This window comes from Canis aureus, chromosome 18, assembly GCF_053574225.1.
Source record: "Canis aureus isolate CA01 chromosome 18, VMU_Caureus_v.1.0, whole genome shotgun sequence".
Lineage (NCBI taxonomy): Eukaryota > Metazoa > Chordata > Mammalia > Carnivora > Canidae > Canis > Canis aureus.
Window position 1 is genome coordinate 50980151 of NC_135628.1, and position 26564 is coordinate 51006714.

Here is a 26564-nt window from a genome sequence, read left to right on the forward strand (position 1 = left end):
CCCATGTGGTTCCTTTAAAGGGAGACAGGTCCACTGCCTGCCCAGGAAATCTCCTGAGATTAGGACTTGCCTCCTTAGGATTTCATGGCATCTTTCCCCAAATAAAGAACTAGGACCAGGAGGAAGCACAAAGCTACTTATGGAATCCACAAAATTCTGTCCCTTTCACAGTCTGAGGTGGAGTTTCTCAAATGCTCACTGGAATTTGGCTTCTGATGTTACCACTATATATATATATATATATATATATATATATATATATATATATATATATATATAATTTGTTTTTAGACTCCAGGGTTTCCAGGGATGGTCAAGTGAAATGTTTAAAGGATCCTTTTTCCCAAAACCAACAATAAGCATGAACAAGATTGTTGATAACAATTCAAGGTTCTTGAAGTTGACTAAAAGCAACACATTGAAAAATATTTATTCAAGAAAAATGACTCACCTTTGGGTAAGGACAGTGGGAATCTGTAGCATTCTTCCGAGGGGCTGCTCTCACCAGCCTTTCTCCTTGCCTAATGTCCAGATCAGTAGGCACAGTGCTGCTGCCAGAAGGGGACAACCCATAAAAAATCAGTTGCTTCACTGGGAGAGGACAGACTTGATTTTGAACAAAGGGCACAGAAGTCATGCCCAGTAGTGTTTGTGAGTAAAAATGGCAATATTGGTAGGAAATGAACATGCAAAGTGACAACACTTCTAAACTGATATTGCGCTTGCCCTTGGAGTGAGCAATAGACTGGCCTCCAGAAACTTAATTGGAAAATCCTGTAAATGAGAAGAAAAAGACATGCAGGGTCTAGATCAGCTATCCATATATCCATGGCTGACTGGGGGAAACTACCACATATATAGAGAGAAGAGATACAGACTTTAAAATAGACAAAGTCATTATTAAAAAGAAGCATAAAAGGGCTCTTGGGTGGCTCAGTAGGTATAGCATCTGCCTTCCGCTCAGGTCATGATCTCATTGAGCCACACATCAGGCTCCTTACTCAGCAGGGAGCCTGCTTCTCCCTCTTTCTCTGCCTGCTGCTCTCCTTACTTGTGCTCTCTCTCTTTCTGTCAAATACATAAAATCTTTAAAAAATATATGAAAAAGATGCATAAAGAACTACGAATAATTTAGACCCTACCTAACACCATCTACAAAAATCAAATAAAAAATGTATCTTAGAATAAATATAAGAGCTAAAACTAAATTATTTCTAATAGCAAGCATAAGAGAAAATGAAACCTTGGATTAAACAAAGATTTCTTAGATATGACACAAAAAAAAACCAATCTATAAAAAGACAAAAAAAATGGACCTCATTAAAATTAAAATGTTTTTGTTCTTCAAGAAATACTTAAGTAAAATATAAGCTAACGACTGGGAGAAATATTTGCAAATCACGTATCTGCTAAAAGATGTATATTCAAAATAATGAAAGAAATTTTACAACTCATTAAGAAGATGACAAGCAACTCAGTTTAAACATAGGCAAAATATTTTATAGCACGTTTCACCTAAGAAAATATATGAAGAGTTAATAAACACATATAAAGTTGTTCCATGTGGTTAGTATTCATTTTGTCATTTTGCCCTAAAAGTCTTTAGTGAAATGCAAATGAAATATTGCTAGACATCCACTGGAATAGTTATCATCAAAAGCCTGATGATACCAAGTGTTGGCAAAAACAGGGAAAATTGAACCTTTATACGGTCTTGCTGGGAACATAAAATGGTACAGATGCTTTGGAAAAGATTTTGGCAATTTCTTAAAAAGTTAAGTTAATAATAACCTCAATTCCATTCTTCAGTGTGTAAGATATCAAAACATAGGTCTACACAAAGTCTGCTATGCAAATGCTCATAGTAACATTATTCTGAAAACTAGAAACTGGAAACAATCTAAAAATCTGTCAACTATTGACTAAACTAAATGTGGTACATCTATAAAATGAACTTCATATCTGCAATAGAAAGAACAAATTGTTGATACATGTTACAATATGAATAGACCTCAAAATTTTATGTTAAGTGAAAGAAGTCAGGCACAAAAGACGATATACTCTCTGGCTCCATCTGCATAAAATTTCCAGAAAAGGTGAATTCATAGAGATAAAAGTAGATTAGTGCCTGAAGCTGAGGCAGGAACTTCCTGCAAATGAATACAAAAGAATTTCTTGAGCGACTGAATGGTCTACAACCACAAAGTGTTATGACAATAGTTATAATTATAAATTTCATTTAAAATATTGAATTTACATTTAAATGGACTTATTTTATAGTATCTGAGCTACAGAAAAAAATTGATTAAAAAAACTAACATTCACTTCTCAATGATCTTTAGAAAAGCAATACTTGAGTCTTTTAAGGAGGTTGCTAATAATAAGATTAGTTAGAATTTTCTGACTTTCTCATTTCATGTTGCATGTTACATTTATGTGAAATTGGCTATTGCTATTTAAAAATAAAGGTCGAAATCTAAATTAATTATATTATTTTTTTCAGTTTGTGTTTTTAAAACCATTAACACTTTGTATGGTTGAGTGATATATTTTTGACAAATGGAAATTTTTTTTAAAGATTTTATTTATTCATGAGAGACACAGACAGAGAGAGAGGCAGAGACATAGTCAGAGGGAGAAGCAGGCTCCATGCAGGGAGCCCAAAGTGGGACTCGATCCTGGGTCTCTGGGATCATGCCCTGAGCCAAAGGCATATGCTCAACCATTGAGCCACCCAGAGATCCCATATTTTGAAAAGAGAAGTAAATCATTTGAAAAACCTTTCAAAAACGATCTTCTATGTCTGTGACTTGACTAACACTTAAAATTAGGTTTTAGTTTTTAGTAGATGAAATCAGCAAAACAAATTGTGTGTTTCCTTCAAGTTCATAAAAAATGACAAATTTGTTAATATAAATTATAGATGTATTTTTATATAAAACTAATGCAACTAGTATTTTTGTGGAATTCTCCAAGATGAGACTGTATGAGTTAGTCTTAATTGTCCCATTGTAGGAACATCAAATCATTCCCCCTTTAGGGCTTTTAGTGACAGTAAGGTAATCTCATTTGTGCTTATAAGTGACATCCTGTAGCTTATCCTGTTGCTTTCTCCCCTGCTTCTCCCTGTGATGGCCACACAGGTCCTTAGCTATGATGCTGCATAACCTGCTCACCTTCCATAAGCTCCTTGACTCAGACAGAGCTATACTGTTGTTTTAACACAATTCTTAAAATTAACTGTGAGTTACTATTGTGATGAAAATATTCTGATCTACTTTTCATCAATGGCTACGCTGAAATAGAGACTACCTTCTTTACTCATTTATTTTACTCCCCCCCCCTTTTTTTGCTAGGTTATAAAGCAGGTGTTTTTTGTTTATTTTGCTTTTTTCAGATAGTCACTATTAGGATACTCAACCTCAGTTTTCAAAGATAGCAGACCAGACGAGTAAGCTAGAGCATGACATTCTCAATATCATTCATCCCCTTCATTAGTCAATTTTTTTCCTAACAAACTACCCATAATGTTAGAGACTTACAAGTTTTTTTTTTTAAATATATTTATTTTTTTGTTGTTCATGGATCCACAGGTTAGATAGAGTGACTGCATCTTTAGGCTCTCAGTTTTGTTCTGGTCTGTTTCTTGTATCTTCATGATACTGGGTCTAGTGTTTATTATGGAATAGGCTTCTCATTGATGATCATAGGAAATCAGGAGAGAAAATAAAATCAAGGAAGAATTTTCAAAATCTACCCCTGCATCATATAAACTGGCTAAATCCAACTCAACAGGGTGGGAATATATTTTCTGTCCAGATGGGGAGACACTGAAAATTTCCATGACTGAAAAGTATGGCTGAATTTTAGGGAGTGATAATTGGAACAGCAATGCAATGTATCACAAATCCCTTTAGCGTCAATCTGTTAGCTCAGAACCAGGTGTATATATCTTGACCATCTTCCTTATCTTACACACAGAAGCTTCTACCTATAAAACTACTCCTTGTCAGTCCTATTTCATCAGTTAGATTTTGCTGTTTTATGTTTTATATATAATCACAGACATCTCAGTACCATGCAACAATAAACATGTATTTCTTGTTCACATGTTTGCACTGGCTGGGACAGCTCTGCTTCAGGCTGTCCCTCAGAGGGACAGCTAGGGTGGCTCTCTTTATATATTTCATTCTTTAATTAATGAGGAGTGTCTATCCTCAATGTATTTTTCTTATGGCAAAGTCAGTTGGACAAGAAGGTAACCAAATTGCATAAGCAATACCAGCCTCAGCCCATGTTACATTGTTAACATCTAATTGAGCGAAGTATTACACAGCCAAACCTGAAGTGAAGGGAAGGAAAAGTTATCTGATACCCCATGAAGCCATAGTTGGCTACCTTAGTTACAATTAGTCATGTCCTTCACATATACCCTGAAACTGTGACACTTATTTTTTATTGTGTGTGTGCAGTTTTATTTAAAAAACAAAACAAAACAAAACAAAAAAAAACATTGAAATTTCTTGACCTTTATATCCCTGCTAAATTTCCCTTAAATTGGCCAGTTCTGTTTTGTTTTTTTTTGTTTGTTTGTTTTTTTTTTTAATTTTATTTATTTATGATAGTCACAGAGAGAGAGAGAGAGGCAGAGACACAGGCAGAGGGAGAAGCAGGCTCCATGCACCGGGAGCCCGATGTGGGATTCGATCCCAGGTCTCCAGGATCGCGCCCTGGGCCAAAGGCAGGCGCCAAACCACTGCGCCACCCAGGGATCCCGCCAGTTCTGTTTTGTACTCATCTTCCTTTTGTTGCTGTCATGGCAGCTAACTCATGCCTTCACATCTTTGCATCCAAGCTTTCTCACCCAGTGTAGAAAGTTAATTAGGTACATTGTCTAATGTGCAGTTTTACAAAATGTTTTTGCTACTACAGAACAGAGGTTATAATTTTTGCAGCCTCAGGTAAAAGAGTTTTGTTTTTTTTTGCCAAAATTCTATATACTTATTTTATGTTTTTTTTGTGACACCACCCCTATCCCACACAGTAAAATCACTATCAGTCAAGGTTTGGTCACAAAAACAGAAGCCACTCTATATATTTTGAATTAAAACAAAGCTTAATACAGAATTAAGTTGGAAGAGCACAGAGGTCTGAGTGGTTACAGTGTGGGTCAGAGGATTTGACACTGAAACAGTTGGGAGGTGGTTCTCACAAACTAGCCAGATTGCTGTGCATCTTTATCTACCTACAAGCCTCACTGCAACCCCTTCCAGAGAACAATGGTTTCTGTTTATCGTCTGCCTTCCAAATCTTACATGAATTCCCCTTTTGGGCAAAGAAACCAGAAAAATAAAGAGGATTCTGGGAACCATGATAATTAGTCTTACAATATGGTAGTACTGAGATGACAACAGAAAATCCAGCATGGTCATGTTTTCCCAAATGGATACATGTGGATCTGCAAGATTTAAGTTTCTCACTCTGAGATCCCCAGGAACTCTTAATTAAATCAAAACGCTTATGCATGTACACCAAGGACTTAGGACATCAACCTGGAATGAAGTGGACTATAGAAGAACTTATGGGACACACATAAACACATTTTAAACAACTATTTTCTCTCTTGAGCAGAGTTTGAATGAAGCCTTTACATTAGTTACCTAATGGAAGTATGAGTCCAGTCTTCTAATAACAGTGAAGAAAATCAAACAGTATCAAAAATATCTTTGAATACTTTTATTTCCTACTCTCTATCTTGTTTAATTTTATTCTAACCCTTTCCATGTACTGTCTTTCAAAATACACACCCGTGGGTATGTATGAAATATTTAAATTTAGGAATCAATGTAAAAGTATTATTTGGAACAAGTACACCATTAATCAACATTAAACATATTTATTTATATAATATTTATACAAGTCTGGAGATGCTTCCCTTTTTTCGTTTTTTTTTTTTTCTTTTTTTTCTTTTTTTTTTAGAGAGAGGGTGAGGAGGGGCATTGGGAGAGGGAGAGAAAGAATCTTAAGCAGGCTCCATGCCCAGCATGGAGCTCAAGGCAGGATTTGATCTCACAACCTAACATCTTGAACTGAAATCATATGAACCACCCAGGTGGCTCTAGCCTGGAGGTATTTCCTAATGAGAAGTTTGATCATGAAATTCCTATAAAGAAGTGTATTTCTTCAAGGTTAATATTGATAATCTTGAAAATCATAACTGGTGTGTAGGAAAATAAAAATAAAAATTGAAAATTAGGTTTTTAAATGAGCATCCTATATACTTCATGCTTCACAGTGACAAAAGTGATAGTAGATATTAAATGTTGGTTTACAGTAAGAGATAGTAGAAACAGTTTCAGACTGAATATTAGAATGTGTGAATGTTGTTTGTTTTTTTTTCACTAAACATGTGATTTGGACTAGTTGATTAACCTAAGACCTGCTTTCCTAAATTATAAAATAAAAGATTGAGACTAAACTGTCTCTCAGGTAATTGTCCATTCCAAATCTATGATTAGGAAATACTGAAGATATTTTAAGCATATAATTTGAGTTTAGAAAAATAAAGATTAAATGTAATCCAAATATTTGTATTTTTTTATTACTGTCTGAAAATCACCCCCAAACTTAGTGATTTAAAACAACAAGCATTCCTTATTTCTCACTATCCTGAGGGTAAGCAGAGCAGTTCTTTAGGTCTGGGCTGGTTTGTCTGGGGTCAGATAGTCTAGAAGGGCATCTATTGCTTTTTTGGTAGTGAGAGGTTTATTGGTTTGGGGGTTGGGGGGGCAAGTTGGCTAGAGTGAGATGGTTTGGTCCTACTGCACATGGCCTCTGATTCCCAGTTGCCAGGCTTTTCCATGTGGCAGTCATAGGGTCCAAATATCAGCAAAAGAAGGCAAGTCAAAATGAGTGCTCTTCAAGTCTCTGCTTGTATTAAATTTGCTAATATCTTGTTGGCCAAGTATATCACAAAGACAAGCCTAGTTCAAGACATGGGAAAATGGATTCCCGTTCTTAATAGAAAGAGTGGCAAAATCACATTGCAATGAGAATATGAATACATGAATGGGAAGGATTTGTGACCAATTTTGCAATCTTCTATCCTTCCTGTTCTTCAACCAAACTGAGCTACATAATTTCTTAAATATAAGTCATACAATCTTTCATATTTTAGTTTGTTCATATATTTCTGCACCTCTAAAACTTTCTCCTGTACTTATAAATTCTTGCAGTTCCTACCACTTGTAGAGTACAGAGTTACTTAGCAACTGCCAGTTTTTTTATTGGCATAGGTATAGAGAATAAAAAGTAAGACAGTGCCTGGATTTTGCAAGTGTCAAGCAGACTTCACAAGAGAAGACCTACGCTAAAGGATAATGTAAGGATACTAGGTCCACAGTGTGGAGGCCAAGAAAAATTAATGCCATCCCACCTAAAGTTTAGCATTAGCACAAGTACAGTCATCTTAGGCCCCTGTGAATAAGAGCTGAACTTTACAGGAAAAACTGCAGAATGTCCTCGGCAGGGAATCCCATATCAGAAAGACAACATAGCCCACACCCGTGGTAGAAAGCCCCATATTAGAATGAGAACAGAGCTCAATGCCCTTGGAAGCCCCATATCAGAATATAAACAGAACTTGAGAAATTCCTCCACCCCTTCTGAAAATCCCCTAGACCAGCCTATAAAAAACCCAGCTGTAACCTACTTCGGGGTCCAAGTCCCTGCTCCGCTGTGTCGGGTATACTTGGACCCAAGCTCGGCATCGGTGTCGGCTCCTTGGTGGTTTCTCGGATTCACAATCTTGGGCACAACATGCAGAGCTTAGGAGGGTATCTTGAGACAAAAGATGAGCACAGAAAAAGAATGTGTGAAAATAAGCTATTTTCATCTCAATTTTTTCTAAAATATTCCTTTCTTTTACAATGCAGTTGAGGAATGAGACTACCCACTTTAAGAACTATTTGTGTTAGGATTTTAATGCATAGGTGCTACAATATTTGGAGAGACATAATATGTTCTTATATTTAAAACTTTGTAGAAAGAAGGCATGTAATAATAACTTATGAAAAAATAGGACTCTATAAAAGGGAGATAGCTAAACTAAATGATTCTTGTTAGTTTGAATTAATAAGGTCATGAAATACAATTCAAATTTTACAAAATCATTACATTTTTGTTCTCCCAAGGATAGAGTTTACTTATTTGTTTGTTTATATTGTGGAATGTGTGAATCTATGAAACTAGAATAATCATTCATGAAACTAGAAAAACAATGAGATATTTCAGTTCCCTAAAATTTTATCAGTATTTGTTACAAATGATATTAAAAGCATGTGTAAATCCTATTTATTTTTGAATATTTATATTATACAAATATGAAAACTTTATAGATTAGCCTTAGAATAGGTTTTATGTTTACTTTGATTGAATAATTTTAAATGATCCTCCAAGTCACTTTGGTTTGTAATTTTCTAAACTCAACAAAATTCAATAAACTTTCTTTGGCTTTAAAGATAGTCAAACATATCATTTAGACTACAGATTATATATTCAAATATTTATCCAAATATATTAGTTACTAACCTGTTTTAATCCAGATCACATTAATAACATCACATTCATTCAAGAATTTAAAAAATGATCTATCCATCATATGGAATATATAATTTTTTTTTAAATATTGGTCATAAAAATTGGAGAAGGGTATCAGGGAGCACTCATAATAAAATTCTAGATAGATGCTGAAGTGTTTGGATACCTTTGTGTATGTGATTGCTTACATGACTTCTGAATATTTGAAAGTCATATAGTGAAAAAACTTGTGCTTTTTCTCAACTATAAGTAAATGGCAGCTTCACCACATAATAGATGCTTGATTTTAGGCAAAGTACAACTTCTCTAAGCTTTAGTATCCTTATATTATATGAAGACTGTAAGAATACCAGCATTCAGAAAGTTGTTTTCTGAATGAAATAATGTAATGCATGTTAAAGCCCTTTCAAATTGTACACAAATATTTATATAACTTTAGCTGTATTTTGTATATTGATGCAAGAGGAACAATATATATAAAGAATACTTAATTTTAAAGTGTCCATAATAATACAAATAATTATAAGTATCATTTATTATATGCTTACTTTGGGCCAAACACTGAGCAGTCTTTAAAATTATTATCTTTAATCCTCATCATGTTCTTATAAGGTCTTGACACATTTTATAGTGGAAGAAAGAGAGTTTTATTTCAAAATTCACCGGTTTCATGTATCTGCTTTTCACCATTATGTCAGCTTTTAAAATGTCTAGTCTTCAAGTAAATGGGGTAAATATAGTTTTAAAACACTCTAACCTATAATTTTTTATCAAGTAACACACAAGGGGTGCCTGGGTGGCTCAGTCAGTTAAGCATCTGTCTTTGGATCTGGTCATGATCCCGGGGTCCTGTGATTGAGCCCCTCGTCTCAGGCTCCTTGCTCAGGCAGGCTCACCTTCTCTCTCTCTGTCTGCCCGTCCTCCTCCACTCCCTCCTCCTTGTTCTCTCTCTCTCCCTCTCAAATAAGTAAATAAGATACTTTTTTTTTTTTTAAAGTAACGCACAAATTTAATAGTAAAGTCCCTGAGACATATAATAATAAATATTCTTCTTTAAGTGTGTTTGAACCAGAAATTCCCAAATGAATTAATTAAATTAAGCTTTTACTGTGTTCACTTCTGCACTTCTTATATATGGGTACATTGGTATGTATATATATGTGTGTTACTGCAGGGCAGGCTTCTATGTCATACTGTATTCAAGCCTCATGGTTTGACAGTCTAATTGTAAAATTCAGATATTTATATTTAATCTGGATGTTTAAGTTATTCGCTTCTAACCTAGTATCTTCTTGGTGTATGCATGTGACTTTACTCACTACACAGTACCATATGCAAAGCTTTCCCCACCTTTGCATTTGGAAATCATTCTTATGAGACTGTAATTAAACCATATTTTCTTTAAGAAATATGCTTTAGATTTGTTAAGAAATCACATAACATATATGTTTTCCCCCACAAAGTAGAACTTTTTGATGAGCCCATTTTGATACTTGATGTTTTTGATGCAATTGATTCATGATTTTAGTGCTGGCACTCTTGCACTGAAACATCACTGTTTCATCTATCATTTGGGTTTCTGACCTTTGTCAGTAATAACTTTTAAGTAAAGTCTTGATATGGTTGGATGGGAGAAGATAGATATTGGCATATTTGGAGGATTGTAGTTGGAAAATAATCCATAGAGTTTGACCAGAACTGATGGGTAGAGATTGACATGCAGACTTCAAAAGATGTAATAAAGTTGTTCTGGGCAATATTAGAACACTGAATGGATTTAACAGTTTCACATCTTTGTTACATAAAAAAGAAAGTAGATTGATTCTACTATTACGTCTTTTACTGCACCGATACCATTCTTCTTAAATTGTTATACATTTATAGTCTTTCTATTTGAGAGTAAAATTTAAATACTCTTTGGGAAAATTTCTTGGCTATTATACTTCCTCTATGTAAGTTTCAGACCTATTTGAAAATTTCATGATAAATATAATTACATTCTATTATAAATTGTTTTAGGAAGAACCAATATTTTTCTAATAAGGTATATTACCATTCTAACTTTATATACATCTCATATTTGGTATATTTTGTGTAATATCTAATGAATCTTTTAGGATTTATACTTGTGATTAGTATTATCACAATTATTTTTTTAATTGTTTTTTATACTTATTTATTCCTGAAAGACATAGAGAGAAGTAAAGACATAGGCAGAAGGAGAAGCAGGTTGCTCACAGAGAGCCCAATGTGGGACTCGATTCCTGGATCAGGATCATGCCCTGAGCCAAAGGCAGACACTTAACCTTAAGCCACCCAGGCATCCCTATTATCACAATTATTGATGAACATAACTGGTGTAAATGAGATATACTGTATTTTTTTTGATATACTGTATGTTGAAGATTATGTTTATTCCTTTTGCTCTATTTGTATTGCTTCTTTTTTATTTCATTTAACTCTTCAGGATTTTTTACATAGACAATCATATCTTATGCAAATATTTATATATTTTTACTTTTTCTCTTCCTCTCTATTATTTATATCTCTATTTCTTTTTCATTTCTTATTACTTAACTATCTTATAGTGCAATGTTGAATAATAATACAGTGGTAAGAATTTATGACTTTTAGTTGACTTGATGGGTAATGTTTCTAATATTTAATTACTTACTAATTGCAATGAAATTTGATGATTTTTCTTTATCAAGTTGTGTGTGTGTGTGCATGTATGTGTGAGTGGGTCTGCTCACTAATTTCATCCATTCTTGTCTTTTTAGGAGGTTCTTATCAGTGGTAAAGGATACCATTATATTTCTTCTGCCAATACGAGCTTTCAGATTTTTATTTCTCCTTGATTTTAATTTAAAGCATAATAGCAAAACCATTTATTACATGTGGTTTTTTAAAATACTGCAAAGAATGATACATAGAATTACTTTAGAATTGTTTTATTCTATGTAGGGACAAACTATTTCCGATGTTGTGTCTTTTCACTTTTTGTTCAGATTTGCCAAGATAGGGATGCCTGGGTGGCTCAGTGGTTAAAGCAACTGCCTTCAGTTCAGGATGTGATCTGGAGTCCCAGGATGGAGTCCCACATCGGGCTTCCTGCATGGAGCCTGCTTCTCCCTCTCCTGTGTCTCTGTCTCTCTGTCTCTCTGTCTCTCATGAATAAATAAATAAAATCTTTAAAAGAAAAAAAAAAGATTTGCCAAGGTAGTCTATTTACCTTTTAAAGGAATCTATTTTAAATTTAATCTATTGAATTTAATATAGTATAATGCTACTACTTTGTTTCATATGCTTTTTATATTTTTTGTTAAATAATTTCTTTTTAGAAAAAAAAAGCATATCCATTTCTCTTCCTGAAATGGATCATATATTCATTTACTTCCAATATTTCTTATTTTTGGTTATTTATTTATTTATTTGAGAGAGAGAGAGAGTGAGCAGAGTGAGAGGCAGAGGGAGAGAACCAACTTAAGCCACTGCAACCCAGGTGCCCCAAAATATTTATTTTCTAATAAGTTTATTTACAGAAAACAGTTTTGCTTTGAACATCTCTGAGCTTTAAACTTAGTGACTTAAAACAATCATTTATTTTAGCCATATTTTTGTTGTTAAGAAATTTAGTAAGGCCTCAGCTGAAGGATCACTTTCAAAAAAGCTTCTGTACTTATATGACTGACAAGTTAGTGTCTTTCTTTCCATGTGGCATCTGATCCCCATGTTTTGGGGTTTTTCCTGTAATGGCAGTCTTAGGTAGTAAGTGTTTTTATGTGACGCTTGGCCTCCCTGACAGAAAATGTTGTAAGTGACATCAAGTAAAAAAAAACAACAATAACAACAATAACAACAACAACAAAAACGAACACAGCTTCATTTCTGCAGTATTCTATTGGTTAACACAATCATATTTGTAACCTCTACTTCTTGTTGGAAGAATGTCAGAGTGTTTGTGGCTCTCTTTATTTCACCACATCCTCTTTAAGCTCTGTATTCTAGCCCTTTATTTTATATTCTAAAAAATTTATCATGTCAGGTCTTTTGTTCTCTAGTTTTTTTTTTTTAATTTTTTTTTTTTTTTATTCATGATAGTCACACATAGAGATCGAGAGAGAGAGAGGCAGAGACACAGGCGGAGGGAGAAGCAGGCTCCAGGCACCGGGAGCCCGACATGGGATTCGATCCTGGGTCTCCAGGATCACGGCCTGGGCCAAAGGCAGGTGCCAAACCGCTGCGCCAGGGATCCCAGGTCTTTTGTTCTCTACTAAGGTTTTTGGAGCAGTTTTGTCTTTTCTCCCACAATCCCTCCCCCTCTTCCTCCTTCCCTCCCTCCCTCTCTCTTCCTCCCTCTTTTTCTTTCTTTCATAAATGTTTACTTAAGTAATGACTTTTAAGCTATCATTTAAAAATATTTTCAGGGCACGTCCTTGGCTCAGTTGGTGAGCATGGAACTCTTGATCTCTGGGTCCTGAGTGTAAGCCCCATATTGTGTGTAGAGATCACTTTAAAATTAAAAAAAAAAAAAATCTTAAAACTTTTTTTAAATTCTAGTCTTACTTTCTTTTGGACAAAATATGGCCAACATAAATGTTGATTTTTTTAAAGTTTATTGAGATTTTCTTTGTTACCTGGTATATACCTATTTTTTTTAGTACTTCTGAAGGAGCTTGGTTTATTGACTATTCAAATTAATAGAGTGGATTTTTCCCTCTACTTTGGCTGTGTATTTTTTAAAAGATTTTATTTATTTATTTGAGAGAGCACCAGCAAGGGAAGGGACAGAGGGAGAGAGAGAAGCAGGCTCCCCATGGAGACCCCAATGTGGGACTTGATCCCTGGACCCTGAGTGATCGACCCAGGCCAAAGGCAGATGCTGAATTGACTAAGCCACCCAGGTGCCCCTTGGCTATGTATTTTAAATTCGTCCAATTATGATGTGAAATGTATCTGATTCATTTTCTATTTTTTACAATTCATGCCTTATATGTACTGAAGTTACTAGGTTTATAAAGATGATCAATATTTAATTTATTTATACCTTAAACTTCTATTATAAAGCAGTATTATACTTATATAATACATGATTAGTGTATTTTATCTAATAATAATACTAACATTTATGCACCACATCATTCTTTCCTTATATGCTCATTATATATGTAATTGTTGTATTTTCTATAAAGAATTTTTAATCACTCAAGTTGAACCCCGTTTAAGGGTTAACTGTATATTCCCCTAATGTGAGAAAATAAAATCTATATTTTGAAAGGAACAGAAGCTCTTTAACTTAAATAGCTAAACTTGCTTGCTTCAGTAATTTTTTTTTAATATCCTTTGAATTTGCGGAAGTCAGTTCTGGTGCCCCTGAAGTAATCACATGAGGGAAGTCTCATCTGTTGGTAGTCAGCCACAATTCAGGGAGACTTGTGTAATCTTGTTTTAGGATGGCAGAGTTTCCACATAGCAACTTTCAGAAAATGTCCCAAAAGGCTGCTTAGCAATAGCCACGAGCCACAGGTCTATACAACAGTCAGCAAAGAAAGTACAAGCTGTCACACAGTTGCTTTCATTAAGCTCTTTACTTGTTTGATAGAGAGACTTGGAATGCTTTGTTCTGTTTCCTCAGAGCAAACACTTTTTTCTTAGCTTTTGGCGTTCAGTTGTCACGGTAAATACGTTGGTAAACTCCTTTCTTGGTACCCTTTGAAACAGTTTTAATTTCATAGAATACTTAATTAAATTGTATTAGGTTATTGTGAGAATAATTATCTGGTTCAATATGATCATGTAATTCTAAAGTCAGGTATCAATATATGTGGTTATGCATTTTCAGCTTATTATGACCTCTTTAATCTAAATCCTTTAAATGTAAACATTAAGTGAAAATAGTAACTCAGAATGTAAACATTAAGTGAAAATAGTAACTCAGATAAAGCAGCCCTAGAAATAATCAGGTTCCCAAATTTACTGAGTTTCTAACATTTTGGGGCAAAAATTCAAATAATAATTTTATTTTTCTCCCATATAATTCTAGACAGAATATGTATCCTACATATGATATTTAATGTGTTTTACTTTAATTTTATAAAATTTTGACAATATTCACCTTCAAGTTCAGATTTTCTAGTTGCTGTCTAGTACATTTAGTGGACAAATTTAGAATACAGAATGGAACTATTATAAACCAGTTGCTGATAGTACCTATATTTATATTATATTATAATAATATTACATCATTTTGTATCACATATAAACATATATATATTTTTTAAGGTTTTATTTATTATTTATTTATAAGACACACACACACACACACACACACACACGCAGAGAGGCAGAGAGGCAGAGACACAGGCAGAAGGAGGAGCAGGCTCCTTGCAGGGAGCCAGACGTGGGACTGGATCCCGGTCTCCATGCTCCGGCCCTGGGCCAAAGGCGGCACTAAGCCCTGAGCCACCCGGGCTGCCATAAACACTCATATATATTGTATGTATGCTTTTATTATATAATTTTCTGTTTTTAGAATCTGCTCACTCCATGATATGTTGTAGTAATCACAAACTTTATGATGAGCTTATACTATAGTTTTATTCTAGATGAGCTTATACTATAGTTTTATTCTAGAACAAAATATTTTAGTCATAATGAATAGATAAATTCTTAGATGCTATTTGAATGTCAGTGGGTTTTATAACATAGCTCTGTAATGTGGCTGTGATATAAAAACATGCATCATTGCCTATTCCTTCATTATCCTGAGTACTCTAAAATGTTAAGCTTTTGATTAATTTCATAATTTACTAACCTCAAATAAGGGTATTGTCCATTTACTTTCCCTACTTCATGTAGTTGAGAAAAATAGTATTTTCATTCATTGGAAATTTTTAAGTACTATGTTATCAGATGAAGAAATTTGTTGGCACAATTGATAAATAACATCTGTAATTATCTCTCAGGATCATGTGGCTTCAGAAGGGTAGAATCAACAGTTTGAGTGTTGGATGGATGGGAAAGAAGCATAAATCAACAGTGAAGTTGAAAATGACACAAAATAAATGTCCAATTTAAGAATATATCAAACACAGTTATCCAGTTTGGAATTGTGAAAAATAGTATCTTTATTTGAATATCAGTGATATGCCCCTGATTGTAGTAACAGGTCTCAGCAAATCTCAGGATTCTGGTACCGTGCAGTAATAAAGCAATAACATTTTCTCAGGGCGCCTGCATGTGTGTTCAACCAAATGCCATTTATAGATAGTAGATTGCTACACCTTCAGAGAAATCCATTGCATTGGCAGCTTATGTTTTTTAAATACCTCAGTCTCGGATTTGCTATAGCATTTTAATTGTACAAAATGAGAACATTTAAAGATATGGGTTTGGGAGCATGTAGGATGTGTAGGTAAGGAGATAGAGGAAGGCACTCTGGGAACAGTTTAAAGGAGGAAAGTACTCAGGGTATGCTGCAGTGTTTTGTATGATACGTCTGAGCAGTCAGAGGGCAAGCTTGGAAGCTATCACCATGAATACCTTGATTTAAGTACTAATGAAATCGCATTGTTTTAAATTCAGTCTGTGATTCAAGAGGTGAAAAGAAAACCCCTATGTGCAGTTTTAAAAAATTACTGAAATAAATTTTAAGAGAATCTCATCCTCTGGTTTTGAGGAATCAAAGATCATTCTCAGTTGTCTTATGGTTTTGATGTAATTTGTCCCTTATAAAACACTGTAGACCCTGGACCTTCATTCATGGGGTCATACATTCAACATACATTCCATAAAAGGCCATACATTCAACAATGACTCAGTGGTTTGTTTAAGATCCAGTTTCACACACTGTCAGAGTCTAGCACTCTCCTCTCCCCTGCTGCTCTATGAATATTCATCCAAGTGCACCAGCTAAACACAGGAGTTATTTCCCACTCTGAAATTGGGCAATAATCATAGGCTTCAACTTGAGAAATTTTAAAAGCTTAAAAGAGAAAAAAAGAAAAGAAATATACAAAAAGATATATATAAAAAGCATGTGGTGTTAAGAAAGGGTTTCTAAAGCAGACTACTTTTGCTGTCATCATTTTCAACATATAAATTATTACATTATAATGGATGCCTCATAAAATCTGTGTTTGGTAAACCATTTGATGTTTTATAAATGGTATTCCTTGGTAAGGACATTTTTTAAATGAATTTACAACAAATTTCCTAAAATGTTTAAAACATTTACTATGGGAAATTAAAGTGTATACAAAAACTAAGAAAGCAGAACAGTCTCCCAGGTAACCATCGCTAATTTAAACAATTATTGTACCTTGTAGTTTTGTTGTTTCTTACCTTTTCCCAGTGCAGAAACTTTTTATCTTAAAGTCATTAGTTCATTTTTGCTTTTGTTATCCTTATCTAAGGAGATGTGTGGATTAAGAAGTTGCTACTTCCTGAGGTCAAAGAGGTCTCTGAGGAGCTGGGTGGGGGTTAGGTTAACTGGGTGATGGGGATTAATAACTAAATTTAAATAAAAACTTGAAACATTAAAACAAATAAATAATTGTTGTGCAGTGGCCAATCTTAGCAAATCTGCAAATCTCACAGATTTGAAACAGTGTAACTGTGTAAGCAAAGGCCTGATATGAATAAGTTTAACTGTAAATACTTCTGCATATATCCCTAAAAGATAATTTTTCTTTTTTAAAAATAATACCAAATTCTTAAGAAAATAATAATAATCCCTAAATTAAAATAATAATCCCTTAATTAAATAATAATAATAATCCCTAAATTACATATGCAGTTAGTGTTGGCATATCCCCAATTATCCTAAAAAAGTGTTTTATTTTGTTGTATTGTTGGATTTTTAGTATCTTGATTTATATAAAATTCATACCTTGTTAGCTATGTCTAACATTTTTAATGTTTAGGTTCTCTCTCTCATTTGAGAGTTAAGTTGGAAACATAAACTTCATTCCTACCTAAAATTTTAGCTTATAAATTTCAGAAAATAAGGAAATTAATGTTGAGAGAATACTATTACATAGTGTACCAATATCTTTTCTTTATAAGAGTATCAAAATTCCGGCCAGGATCCAATCCAATAGATATGTTACATTGAGTTATCATAACGTTTATTCTCCTTTAATCTGGAAGAGTCTTTTTTTGTCCATCATAAATTTGGAGTCTGGAAGAGTACAGACCAGGTCTTCCTCCCTCCCTGTTTCTCTTTCTCTTTCTTTCTTTTTTCTTTCTTTCTTTCTTTCTTTCTTTCTTTCTTTCTTTCTTTCTTTCTTTCTTCTTTCTTTCCTTTCTTTCTTCTTTCTTTCTTTCTTTCTTTCTTTCTTTCTTTCTTCTTTCTTTCTTTCTTTTTTCTTTCTTTCTTCTTTCTTTTTCTTTCTTCTTCTTCTTTCTTTCTTTCTTCTTTCTTTCTTTCTTTTTTTCTTTCTTTCTTTCTTCTTTCTTTCTTTCTTTCTTTCTTTCTTTCTCTTTCTTTCTTTCTTTTCTTTCTTTCTTCTTTCATAAAAAGTCACTTAATTTGGGTTTATGTGATGTTTCCTCATGAGTAGGAAAAGATCATGGATTCTTACTAGAAATACCCAAAGACAACGTTTTATGCTTCTTAGTGGGTCATCCTGGGAAGTGTATGATTTTTGGATTGTCCCATGACTAATGATGATAATTTTGATCATTTGGTAAATATGGTGTTTGCCATTTTTTTCAATTATAGCATTACTATTTTTCACTTTTTAATCAGTAAGGAATTGTGAAAAGTACTTGGATCAGTGAACACTTGACATGCTTAAACTTTACTTCCCACTTAAAACATTTCTCTATTCTGTGGTTATACTAATCTTATTTTCCTTGCTCCTCATTGTGCCCTCTTTTTCAGTGTTTCTGCCTAATCTCTGTACCTTATCCAGAGCTATAAATTTAGGAATGCCCTTTCCTCTATTCCTCTGAGAATTTCTTCTTCAAGTGATCTCACTCAGTTCCAAGCCTTAAAATACCATCTATACACTGATGACTCATAATTCCATATCTCTAGCTACCATCTCTCCTGCTGAGCCTAAGTTACCTATATCCACATAAATACATGCTATTCCAACTTGTATGTTTAAGAAACACCTCAGGCCTCCCAAGGCTGGAACAGAACTACCCCTTTCCTTACACACACACACACACACTCTCTCTCTCTCTCTTTCCAATTCTATACAAGTTTCTCCATCTCAGTACGTACCTACTATACATCAGTTATAAATCTAGTAAACCTTGGAGTTTTCTAAATTTCTCTCTTTTCATCTCTCACACACATCCAATCTATCACTAAATCCTGATGGCTATAACTCTGAGATATATTCCAGTTGAACCACTGATTACCATCTCTCCTACTGTAATCCTAGCCACAGACACAAATAGAGCTCATCTACTTAACAGCAACACCCTTTTAGGAAGACTTTCTGTTTCACTCTTTCCTTTCCACATTCAACTGTTAACAAAGCAGGCGTGGTTTTGTGTACATCAGTTTATATCGTTCCAGTTGAAGATCTTCCAGTGTTTTATCTCCTCAAAACCTGAACAAACTAAAATTATATTCCGTAAACTGCTGTTTGACTTGCTTTCTGCATTCTTTATGACCTCATTTCACCAACTTCTACCTTTTCAATTATCAATCTTTTCCATTTGGCCCTAAGTGATAAGTGAGTTCAATTCAGGGGGAGAGAACAGAAAATCCTTTATTAGCTTCAAAAACAAGAAAAGCTCTAGAATCTAGGTTTCATATTTTAAGTGATAAAATTGTCATTGCATTTTACCTTCTGTATTTAATTATGTTTAAGTGGAGGAGTAAAGAGTAATTTTACTCCTCAAAATCTCCAAAAATAAATAGCAAAAATATGCATAGGGATTTGATTGTGACATATTTACATTGATTTTTTTTAAAAAGTAGCATCTTTACAATACTGACTTACATATGATATATCTTTCCTAATAGTAAAGTTTTCTTTTAGATCCTCTACTTCTGATTTACAGTTATATTATAATATTATGGCTTACAAATAATGAGTGTTACTATATGCCAGGCATAGTTTTAAATAGTTTACATTAATTATTTCCTGTTTTTCATATATATTCCTATACTTTTCTTATTAAATATAGCTACTAGTTGTTTGATAGTCATCTAATTAATGGAATAAATAGAATTGTTTTCCAGATTTTAGATTTTTTACATTTAAAGTGTCTTGTATAGTTTATATAATTCAGTATGTATTTTAAATACTATGCCTGATTCCATTTACATTCTTATCACAAAATTATGATTGATCTCACTTCTGTCATTTTTGTATATTTCAACTGCAATGCTTGCTTGAAATTTTTTCAGTATTCCATAAATTTTCTTTGTGGTTTGTGTTTTATTTACTCTTTCAAGAAAATGGGGAACACATTTATAATTCCTTTGCTGAAAAAGCCTAGCTTTTCTTGGAGAAAAAAAATACACAACCTATTATAATTGCATTAGAATAATTGTTTTCACTGTTTACTACTACTCACTTACCACATTTAAATTTTATAGCTCTTTGTGTCATTATGACAATTAACCATTTCTATTTCTAATATTTCAGAAAGCCATGAATGCAATAGTTTTTCTACTTTTTTGTTATTTTGCTTCTTATTTTGATGAATAATAGACTTTCTTCCATTCATTCTTTGTGAATGATATAGGAAGTAAATTCTTCAAGTAAATTCTTAGGAATGGCTTATGTGAAATGTGTGTATAACCACTGTTCCTTCAAATTAATGGAATCAATTTGGTTTGCCAGGAATCCATCCACATCTTTCAATAGTATTTTACTCTCCTAGAAGGAAGAATAGTGTATTAATTCTTGGTGTCCTCCACCATTTTTTTCCCAGTCTGTATAGTGCTTAAGAGATTTCTTTTCCAGTGATACCTAGCTAACACCATTCCTACTCATTCCATTTCAACACTAATTGAGGCCAATTCATGATCCCAACTCCAATTCTGCTTCTTTTTGGCACTTGAGTCAACTTTTAGTGGATAGGTTGGAAGCATATTTAGTTCTACCTTAGTTTTCAGAGATCTGCTCTTCAGTTTTTTTTTCTTCTTAAGTTTGAATTCAGACTTTTGAATTTTTGAATGTCTGTGTTATGGTATTCCCATTTACCAGAAGCCAATAAACAGTTAATATAAAATAGGTTATCTACAAACATTATCAAATTGACCATCCAATTGAAATGAATGATTAATTTAAAAAAAAAGAAGAAAAGAAATCTTGTCAAAAAAATGATTTTTAATTCATCTTTAAAAAGTTATGGTTTTAGCCAGTTTTAATCACAGATTAAACACTGTAAGTGTTTAATCTATATTGTGGATGGACATGTTTTATTTTCTCTATATATCTCTATCTTTGCCCTTTTATGTTTTTGGCTTTTTTTATAGCCTTTATTTGTTTTAGGTCCATTATGAAGTTGTTTTGTTTCCATTCATCAATATGGGGAAAAATAATGTGTATTTAAAATTTTCCATATTTTTTATTTGAGTGATAGTCCTATGGGACTGTACATTTGTTGGAAAGCATTGACCTGCATGCTTGGCATGTATACATTTCATTTTATGAAATTAGAAATGCAGATTAAAATCACCCGGGATTCTTGGAATAAAGAATGTATTACTAATATATCATTCTGGTTGAATCTCAAAAAATACTATATTGAATGGAATAAAGAATGAATTACTGATATATCATTCTGGTTGAATCTCAAAAAATACTATATTGAATGAAAGAAGCCAGACACAATAAAGTACATCAGTTATGATTCTATTTATAATAGCTTCCAGAATATGAAAGACTAATTTATGATAATAGAACTTAGAACACTAGTTTATCAGTGGGAGTGATGGGGGCAACTAACTGGAAAGGGAACAAGAGAACGTTCTGTTTTGTAACTTGGTTGGAGTGTTGATTTGATGGGTATAAACATTTGACAAAACTTAGTGAAAGGGATTACAAGAGAAAGGAGGAGAACTGAATGGGAAAAATTAGAGAGGGAGACAAACCATGAGTGACTCCTAACTCTGGGAAACAAAGAGTTGTGGAAGGGGAGGTGGGTGGGGGATTGGGGTAACTGGGTGACAGGCACTGAGGAGGGCACTTGATGGGATGAGGATTGCATGTTATACTATATGTTGGCAAATTGAGTTTAAATTAAAACAAATTTTAAAAACTTACAAATTGTATCCTAAAATCTGTACATTTCATTGTATATAAATTTTACCTTAAAATTAATAATAAAGCTATGTGTTGCAGAAAAATGTTTGATGTTTGATCGAGGAAATTGACTTTTTCTTCCTCTTACTCTGGGGAAGGTGTGAAAACATCATACCCTTTACTGTCAGGAAGCCAAAAAACCTCAGGCTTTTGGATATCCACTCCTCATCATTGTAGAAAGCTCCTTAGCCATAATTTCCTATTAGCTAATTAGTTCATTTCCACCTTGACTTTGGATTCGTAGAAGCTGTAGTCAGGATGTCACTAACTCCTCTTTTCATTAAAGCAAGACACACCTACCAAAAATATAAGGAATAGCATTGGCTAACTTTTAGAGTAACTAATGAAGTAAAATTTAAACTAGAACAATGATTTGTTCCAGTTTATTTTCAAGAATAAATTCCCATAATCAGGCCCCAAGATGAAGTAAATGAAGGCTAATTAAATTTGAATTAGGGTTTTTTTTTTTTTCCTACTAAGACTATATACTAAAAAAAAAGTTGAGAAATTTTCTTTAATAATTAAGAAAAGACTATAAAATTTTCTATTGTCTGATCTCTGTTTCTATAGGATTCATTCTATCATTCTCCAGGTCTTTTGAAATATTAAGGAGATATTAAGATAGATAGCAATCCAAAAGCTCAGTTTAGGTTAGTTAGTAACAGAACTGTTAGCAAACACTACTGTCACTATTTTTCCTTCCAAACTGTTAGCAAACACTACTGTCACTATTTTTCCTTCCAACCCTCCAGAGACCAACTAGCAATAGAAAAAAAAAAAAAGAAAGAAAGGAAAAGAAAGAAAAAGAAAGAAAGAAAGAAAGAAAGAAAGAAAGAAAGAAAGAAAGAAAGAAAGAAAGAAAGAAAGAAAGAAAGAAAGAAAGAAAGAAAGAAAGAAAGAAAGAAAGAAAGAAAGAAAGAAAGAAAGAAAGAAAGAAAGAAAGAAAGAAAGAAAGAAAGAAAGAAAGAAAAAGAAAGAAAGAAAGAAAAAAAAGAAAGAAGAAAGAAAGAAAGAAGAAAGAAAGAAAGGAAGAAAGAAAGAAGAAAGAAAGAAAGAAAAACAATAGGAATTTACAGATGATACCACATTTGTCTCTCTGTACCTTGTGTCTGTGAAGGAAAAAAAAATAAACAAGATACCAATTTACAGTTAACAGAAATGCCACAAAATATCTAATTTGAAAATTATTTACACACTCTCTTCAAAACAAGCCATAACAAACAAGCAAACAAGATACTTCTCTTTTACTGTGAAAAGTCTATCTAGCCTGCTACAATTTCTGAACTCAACTATTTTCTGCTCCTGCACCTTCTCTATTTAGTCATTCTTTGCTCATTGACAAAAAGAGTATTACAGAAATAAGAGCACCAAGAGAAAAGGGGGCAATATATATGCACTATTAAACAGGGACATGTCACTCTAATAGAAGAAGAAAAAAAAACCAATGTTCTACTAAGTTTCTGTTTGACATTGTTTGTTTTTGGTAATTGCGTCTTGGATCAATGTATTTTCTATATGGATATGTGTGTATTAAATTTAATACATATATAAGTGTTAAAAACATCCTTTTCTGATCAAATGAAATATCAGAAGAGGAAAATATCCAACGATCTATGTTTTCTACTGTGTATTGTTTCTTTTTTCTCTACTAAAATGTTTGAGCACACTAAAGAACTTATATTTGAAAGTTTCTGTTTGAACTCATGCCATGTGGTGATTTACAGTGCAAATCTCCTTCCCTCTCAGTCACTCTAACCCTCATATATGGAAGTACAAGTCTGGGAAACTACAGCCACTCAATATACCAGTTGGTTATTCTTAATTATTCATTGACATAGCATAAAATTTTATGTTGCTAAAAAAACACCTTTAATAGGTCAATAGTTAATGATTTAATCTCAGGAAAAAATGACAGAGTGCTTTAGATTTTAGTTACCAAATAATAATAATAATAATAATAACAACAATTTTTCTCTCCAAGAATAACTGGTTCAGGCAGAGTAACCAGACTTCCTGCTGTCTTTCATCATTACACAGAAATTGATTATTATGAAAACCATAGACAATTATCAGATCACTCACATAGAAAGTAACAAGGTTTAAAACAGCGTGTGATCTATATTCAGATATTTTTTCATTATTTTTAAATAGTATAATTCATTACATTGTTTTCCACATAGCATGACATAAAACATATTCCCACCTCGCTATGTAGAAGTTTCTTTTCATGAGGGAATTGACTGACAAATATTTCACCTTATCTGAGAGAGAGAGACAGAGATAACAAGAGACAGCACAGCTGGGGAGGAGAGCGAGAAGCCAGGAGCCTAATGTGGGGCTCCATCCCAGGACCCAGGGATCATGACCTGAGTTGAAGGCAGATGCCCAACTGACTAAGCCACCCAGGTGCCCAGTCATGAGGTCTTAAGCATATCCCTAAAGTATTCTCTATTAATAATATTTACTTATTTTATTATTGTACTTTATTCAAACATGTTCAAAAGTACAGAGATAGAGAGGGAGAGAGGGAGTTTGAAATGGTTTGAAATTCTACATGACTTATCCAACACTTGACATCACATCACATCACATCAACCCAGCACTTGTCCTATCTATATTTATTTTTTTAAATTTTATTTATTTATTCATGATAGACATAGAGAGAGAGAGACAGAGACAGAGACACAGGCAGAGAGAGAAGCAGGCTCCATGCAGGGAGCCCGAAGCGGGACTCGATCCTGGGACTCCAGGATCACGCCCTGGGCCAAAGGCAGGTGCTAAACCCCTGAGCCACTCAGGGATCCCCTGTCCTGTCTATATTTAGCGTGCATTGCAAGGCATACTTTTCTCAAAAAAACAAGTCTCATTAATTACATTTATCTCTCTGTTTCAAAATACTTAGTCAAAATAATACGTTCTCCTAAAAGACCTTTCTTTTTCTAGTTTTACTCCTTAACTGATAGCTGTATCAAGAAGCCTCAAATCAGTTTCTCCTACCTTCAATTCCGATAGACCCTGCCCACTATGCACGTAACTCTCTCTAGAGATTGCCACTAAGATTTTCTATCATGAAAGGGTCTTGAATTTTATCACTTTTCTGAATCTATTGAAATGATTGTATGATTTTGAAACTTCATTCTTTAATGTGGTGTATCCCATTAATTGATTTTCATATATTGCACTATCTCTGTATCCCAGGAATAAATCCCACTTGCTCATGGTGTTTGATTTTTTTCAGTATGGTGTTGAATTGAGTTTGCTAGTATTTTGTTGAAACTTTTACACCTGTGTTCATCAGGAATATTGATCTTAGTTTTCTTTCTCTTTCTTTCTTTTAGTGGAATCTTTATTTGATTTTGTTACCAGGATAATGCAGACCTCATAAAATGAGTTTGGAATTGTTTCCTTCTCTTCAAAATTTTGGAAGAGTTTAAGAAAGATTGGTATTCATTGCTTTTCAAATATTTGGTAGAATTCACTGGTGAAGTGCTTTAGTCTTGGGATGTTCTGTGTTGGGAGGTTTTTGGTTACTGATTTGACCTTCTCACTGTTCAGTTTTTCTATTTTTCATGGTTTATTCTTGGTAGGTTGTATGTTTCTAAAACCATATCCATTTCTTCCACTTATCCAGTTTGTTGGTGTATATATTGTGCATAGTGGTCTCTTAAAATGCTTTTGCTCCTGTGGCATCAATGTAATGTCCCTTTCATTTCTGATTCAATTTATTTAAGTCCTCTTTTTTCTTAGTTATTCTAGCTAAATATTTGTCATTTTTATCTTTTCAAAAAACCAGCCATTACTTTCACTGAGTTTTTCCTATTGTTTTTCTATTTTCTATTTTATTTATTTCTTCTATAATCTTTATTATTTCCTTCTTTCTGCTAATTTCACATTTAGTTTTTTTTTTTGTTTGTTTGTTTGTTTTTTCCTAAATCCTTGAGGGTAAGGTAAAGTTGGGTTAAGAACTTAGATAGATATTTCTCCAAAGAAGACATAGAAGGGCCAACAGGTGTAAAAAGATGTTCAACATCACTAATAATCAGTGAAACACAAATCAAGACCACAATATCATCTTTCACTTGTTAGAATGGCTATGGGAAAAAAATGAAAAAAGAAAAAGAAAAAAGACAGTAAATGTTGGCAAGGATGTGGAGAAATTTACACCCTTGTACACTGTTGGTGGGAATACAAAATTGTGCTGCCACTATGGGAAACAGTATGGAGGTTTAATTTCAAAAAATTTTTAAAAGAACTACCTTTTGATCCAGAAACCCCACTTTTGGGTGTTTATTCAAAAGAATTAAAATTAGATCTTGAAGTGATGTTAAATTACCATTTTCATTGCAGCACCAGTCACAATAGCCAAGATAGCAAATCAACCTAAATGGATTTAAAAATACGACATATACATTATATACAATGAAATATTATTCAGCCTTTTGGGGCACCTGGGTGGCTCAGTGGTTGAGCGTCTGCCTTTGGCTCAGGTTATGGTCCTGGGATCATGGTATTGAGTCCCATATAAGGCTCCCTGTAGGAAACCTGCTTTTCCTTTTGCCTATGTCTCTAACTCTGTCTCTGTATCTTTCATGAATAAATAAAATAAAATCTTAAAAAAATATTATTTGGCCTTTAAAATGTGGGAAATTTTTTGATGTGCAGCAACATATATGAACCTTGAGGACA

At 33.4% G+C, this 26564-nt stretch overlaps 1 long non-coding RNA gene across 1 annotated transcript in view; it reads right to left on the minus strand.

Moving 5' to 3' along the window:
- Nucleotides 1-451: 451 nt before the first annotated feature.
- The window catches only part of LOC144288367 (uncharacterized), a 58233-nt gene continuing 32120 nt past the window's right edge, over nt 452-26564 (minus strand). Inside the window, exons 2-3 of the long non-coding RNA XR_013356309.1 lie at nt 7712-7839; nt 452-551 (exon numbers count right to left, since the gene is read on the minus strand). This is a non-coding gene — a long non-coding RNA (uncharacterized LOC144288367). The remainder of the gene's footprint in view (nt 552-7711; nt 7840-26564) is intronic.